Raw genomic sequence first — 5,555 nt, 5'->3', positions numbered from 1 at the left:
CAGAGGTTTGTAATACACACAAAGACCGTGTAGGACCCCTTCTTCAGGTGTCTTTGTCAAAAGGGAGAGCTTTCACTTGATCTACTTTTTCCTTCTTGTTATCATCTTTACTCTGGGCAGATTTTTCTTTCATGCAAGTTGTTGAACCCCGAACAGAAACCTATCCATGCAACAGAAAGAAAATTACTCCATACATGTAATGTTGCCCTTTCATCCATCAAAGGAAAGACTAAGCGTGAGGAGGATGGGGAGTTTGTCTAGGGAAACTCAGCCAGGAGCTGTCAGGCTGTAACTGTCTCCCTTTCAAGATTTTGTGTTCTTAACATCTATCAGTAATAAGCTGCTCTGGGTCTCTGATCTATATCCAGTACCCTTTCTAATCTGGAATCTACTTAGCAGAAGAGTATTGAAAACACTAGGAAAGGTGCACACTTGGGAGCCACATATAAGAAAAGGATCAGCAGACCCCATCCTAAGAGAAGACTGTCCTCCCAACTCCAGCAATTGCAGCATCTCCAGTAAAAGGCAGAGACCAATCTGCAGGCACATAGTACCAGACCTCAACTCGCTTTGCCAGTTACCCATACCACTGGTGTTAAAGGCAAATTCCTTAACCCACCCACAGAAAGGAGAAAAGGAAAGGAAAAGGCGGGGAAATAAAACCTACTTGGACTACCTGAAAGTAATCTCACATGTGCAGGGTTGAAAAACCTTGTTAATTCTATGCAACAGAAGGGGGCATATGACAACAGAGATACTCCGAGAGGTTCACCCATTGCCTGAGAAGCATCTCAGGAAGAGGTCAGCCAGGAAGCTTGGTCCTTGGCCAGCCACAGAGCACACACAAAGTAAGGAGAGACAGAGAAAGAGATCAGTCCCTCACCCTGTTGTGGATGGCTCATGCTGGGCCCGCTGGCAGTCCTAATCTCTCCCACCTGGAAATGTTAGCCACACTCCATGGATTATCACTTTGTTCAAATTGCCGTGTTCTTTTCAGCTGGATGGAGGATCTAGTTCTCACACGCTTTTGAGTCAACTTTGTGTTCCTTATTGTGCAGCTTGCAGTAAGAAAAGGAGATGGTCAGGGTCTTGTGAAGGGATGGGAGAGGGAGATTTCTGTCCTTCAATCAGTGAAGGTAACAACACTCAAACACTGTCTTTGTGCACCGCTTGCAGCGGAGCACTCCCAGCTTTGTCATGATAAGTGAGAGTAAATGCTGCAGTAATTCACGTGCTTCCCCTCCCCCATCCTGACCTTAATGGAAACCACATGAGGAACACAGGACACTGGGGAAGATCACTGGGAAAGGCAAAGCTATGCAAACAATTAGCCACTGACCTGATGGCATGAAAGCCTGGCAGCTGCCTCACACCTCCCTCCTGCTAGGGAGCCACCCTACCTCCAGCTCTTCATAAGAACAAGCTGTGCCTCCTGTCACTGCTCTGAGGTGGCAAGACAGTGAGGACACAGAGGACCAGCAAGAGAGACAGAAAGGGCAACTTGGCCCTCCGACTCCCAATCCTTCCCATGCTAGGGGGAATCTGCTACCTGCACATCCCCAGTGGGATATTGTTATTACTATTGCTAGACTCTCAGGCAGACATTCATTTTCTCCTGACCCAAAAAACATGAACAGAAGAAAAGGATTTCTTCAAACTTTCCAAAACAATTAAACTTCAAACAGAGACCAAGCCTGAAGCATTTCAGTCAGAAAGCAGATGTTTTCAAAGCTCTGAACATACATCAAAATGGGGCTTAGAAAGTCCTGAAGGAAGTATGTAACTACCTTTACAAAGCTATCATGCTCAAAAGGGAATTAACATCCATAAGAAGAGATAATCCACAGGGTGAAGCTGACCTACAATGATGAATATGATTCTCTAAAGACTATGTACCAAATGACCGAAACAATGATTGACTCTTGTAGAATTAACTGGGTTAGCACAATTCATTGAAGAAAGGCTGTCACCCTCTTAAATAGTCTCTAATATACCATCTTCTTTTATACTTTCTCATTCATACAGTTTTCAAAAGAAGGTGACATGAGGAATTACAGTGACTCAGGCACAGTAGGGTATGGGATAGCATATCTATGTGGGTGTGTGTATGCGTATGCATATAAGCATGCATGCCATACGACTGCTCTTCCCACTACCTTTTCATTGCATTCAGTGGATTATTGACCTCAGATGACATTCTTGGTGGGTTCTCTCACTCGGTAACATGAAGGAGCTCACACAACGTTCCCTGAAATCTCTTAATGAATTATGGAGGAAAGATGGTTTAGTATTCGTGCTATGCTCAGAGTCCTGGGGCTTCAGAGCTCAGTTCGCAGCTTAACCACTGCCTTCCTGTGTGCCACAGGGTGTGAGAAACACCTAACCATGCTTTCCCTTAATTTCCTTCTCTAAAATAGAAACAATAGCATACAGTCAAAAGAGTACTGTCTGCAGCTCCTGAGAGCTTTGAAATCCTCAAAAAAAAAGCAAGGGGGAAAAAAAGACATTTTTAGGCTATTTTGAAGGACCAATTGATAAAGATGATGCCAAAAGAGAGGGGAAATAAAAAATAAGAGTCAGTTTGTAAAAAATATTATAGAGTGAAGAAAACGTGAATTTTATTAACTGAAGCTCATCTATTTAAGTAACCTTGGAACTGAAGCAACGCTGGAAACAAGAAAGATGATTCTGTATCGATCATGGGATTCATTATAATTTTTCAGTGTATGCATTTGAAAGATATGATGTCTACAGAAGTGCTCCCTAATGTATAAAATCCACTAGCTGCCACTCTCAATTAAATGTAGTTAATGAGATCTCTGCTCACCCTATAGAGAAGAGGGTTATGTCTCCATAGTTCATTGAAAATGGAGTTAAAACATGGCTGGGATTTTAATTGGTTATTGTGGATATCATCAGGACATGTCTCCTATGATCTGTCTGGTGTATATGAGGTTCATAAAATCCAATAAAGCATTTAAACAAAATCCAATAGATGCCTGAGGCCCTGGGCTTTAATACCAGAACATGAAGCAGACATACAGAGAAATGACAATTGACAGGGTCTCCCTTGCTGATCTATACATGACAAAGGAGAAGTAGCTTTCACAGCTTTATCCCCCTCCCCTAGGTGTAGCAGGGCATGGTTTTATCCCATGTCAAACAGGTGGAAGAGAAACAAGTTAGAGCTGTCCTGCTCTCTCATGTGCCAGAAGAAGGAGGAAGAACCTTCTGGGAGCTGCCGAGGGGCGACCGTTTGCATTTTCTTTTTGGGACTCATGGGAGACAAATGACCTGAAGGACAGGGCTTTTGAGGTGATTCTGGCAATTGGAGGTTGAAAAGGATAGCTACTGGTAGTGATGATTAGGACTACGTTATTTCCTAGTTTTTTGGTCAGAGATTCTCACCATGTGGTTTTAAATGAACAAGTGAAGTTCACCCCTCACCTCTCTGTGGGAGATTTTTTCCATAAGATGACAGAATGGAAGGTGGTCTCAGCTGAAATTCCTCTTCACTTATTTTATGCCTGGGCTCCCAGTTCAGCCCCAGAAACATACTGACCTCTTCCACTGACCTCTTTCAGTAGCTTGCTGAGAGTTCCCTTCTCTTCTGGAAAGGGTGCAGGGAGAAAGCTGAACTGGGGGATCCCTGCCTGAATTTGCTTGGAAATTTATTTTTATCCTGGTCACCAGTTAAGAGGGAACAAAAACAAAACCAAAAAGCCAACATAGCAAATTCAGCACATTTTTTCATCTCAAAGGGTCTAAAAATACTCTGGAATTATTGAGCTGAAAATCACAGTTATAATAAAGTGGAAATGATCCCATCAGGCAAGACAGGCCAGCTGTATCATTACTGTTGCTGGGCTGAATCCTCAGAGAGACCATTACACCATCAGCTGAGCAATTACAAAGACTCTCACTGCACTCCCTGCAATAACTATCCTTAAGTGGGCACTGGCCTAACAGATTGTGCAGCGGCCAGACAAAAAGCGGAGCTGAGCGGCTGGGAAGAGGGGAAGGGTGAAGAGTAGATGCTTTGCAGCAGTAAGCTGAGTGCTACTGTACATTGAGTATTAGCAATGTTCCCTCACCTGTTTCTTGCGCTGATTTCCTATGGATCCTCATATTTGGGGTTCTCCTCAAAACGCCACACAGGACAGCAGCCCCCAAGCTCCCTCTGCATGATTCTTACAAGCTTCCAAACTTTTCAGCTGTGTCGAGTACAGCTCCAGAGGCTGTAAGTTCCCAGAGAGCTCTACCAGCTCAGGACAAAGAAGCTGCCACATTATCTAGCAGCAGCTTGTTAGCAGGTTGGGGTAACCAGCTAAATCAGGAACCACAAGTTACAGATGGCAGCAGTAGCACGTCTCATCCTGCTGTAACTGAAAGGAATGTTCACCGTGATTAGCTCAGCTGGCTCTGCTCACAGCAAAGCGAAATTTGGCCCTTTCCCTTTTCTGTGTTCCCCTCTCAATTTTTTCTTCTGTTCTCCTTTGCTGCCGGTACAAATATACTTTGCAGTTCTTGTTAAGAAATCCCCTATCACATCAGCTTCATATCTCATCCGAAAACATCGCTTTCCTTTCTCTCTAGTTTGTGTGCTGGTTCTGTCCTGCAGGGTTATTCGGCTGCACTGTGGTAGATTGCACTTTTTGGGATTACTTTGTTTTACTTGGCATGGAGGGGGCTGCTGTGCAGCAAGGGAAGGGCAGGGGAAGAGAGCTGCTGATTCATTGCAGCTGTTTAAACAATCCAATCACCTCATCCTCTCCTTTCCTTCCAAAATCCCCACTCAGCATTTCAAGGCCAGCCTGGGCTCCTGCTTGCTATTGTTTTCCTGCCCTTTAAGGTTGTGGCAGCAGCAGAAGCATGTTCTTGGGTTGTGTTTTCTCCAGTGAAGGTCCACCACCAGGTCCTGCAGAATCCAAACCCACAACTCAGAACAAACTTGTGGCACCAGCACTCTGGCTCCCCTTACCCAGGGTTTCATGGGCACTAATTCAGTGGCTGAACACAGGCTGCATTTATTGCCATGTCCAGGGTGATTTTGCAGGGGAAATAGAAAGATGTCTAGAGGGCACACCTTAGCAAAAGCTCCTGGGATTAATCACACTGTGCCAGGAATATTTTTGTTTTTTCTTGAGGGAAATTTTGGGGAAATATAGTAATTTAAATTTTGGAGGGGAAGGAGTATGTACTTGTAGGAGCAGGAGGAGAAGTCATTCTTCTGCAGGTAATGGAGGAAGATTTGGTCTGCTGAAGACCAGAGACTCCACGTGTTTTCAGAATCAGCTTCTCCCAAGACCAGTGGAAAATTATGGTATGTATAGCATGGAGACACACAACATTAAATAGAATCATAGAATCATAGAATTGTCTAGGTTGGAAGAGACCCTTGGGATCATCGAGTCCGACCATCTACCCTACTCTACAAAGTTCTCCCCTACGCCATATCCCCCAACACCACATCTAAATGTCTCTTAAACACATCCAGGGATGGTGACTCAACCACCTCCCTGGGCAGTCTATTCCAATGCCCAACCACTCTTTCT

Source organism: Vanellus vanellus (assembly GCF_965231255.1).
Source record: "Vanellus vanellus genome assembly, chromosome: 6".
NCBI classification, from domain to species: domain Eukaryota; kingdom Metazoa; phylum Chordata; class Aves; order Charadriiformes; family Charadriidae; genus Vanellus; species Vanellus vanellus.
This window is presented reverse-complemented; position numbering follows the sequence as displayed.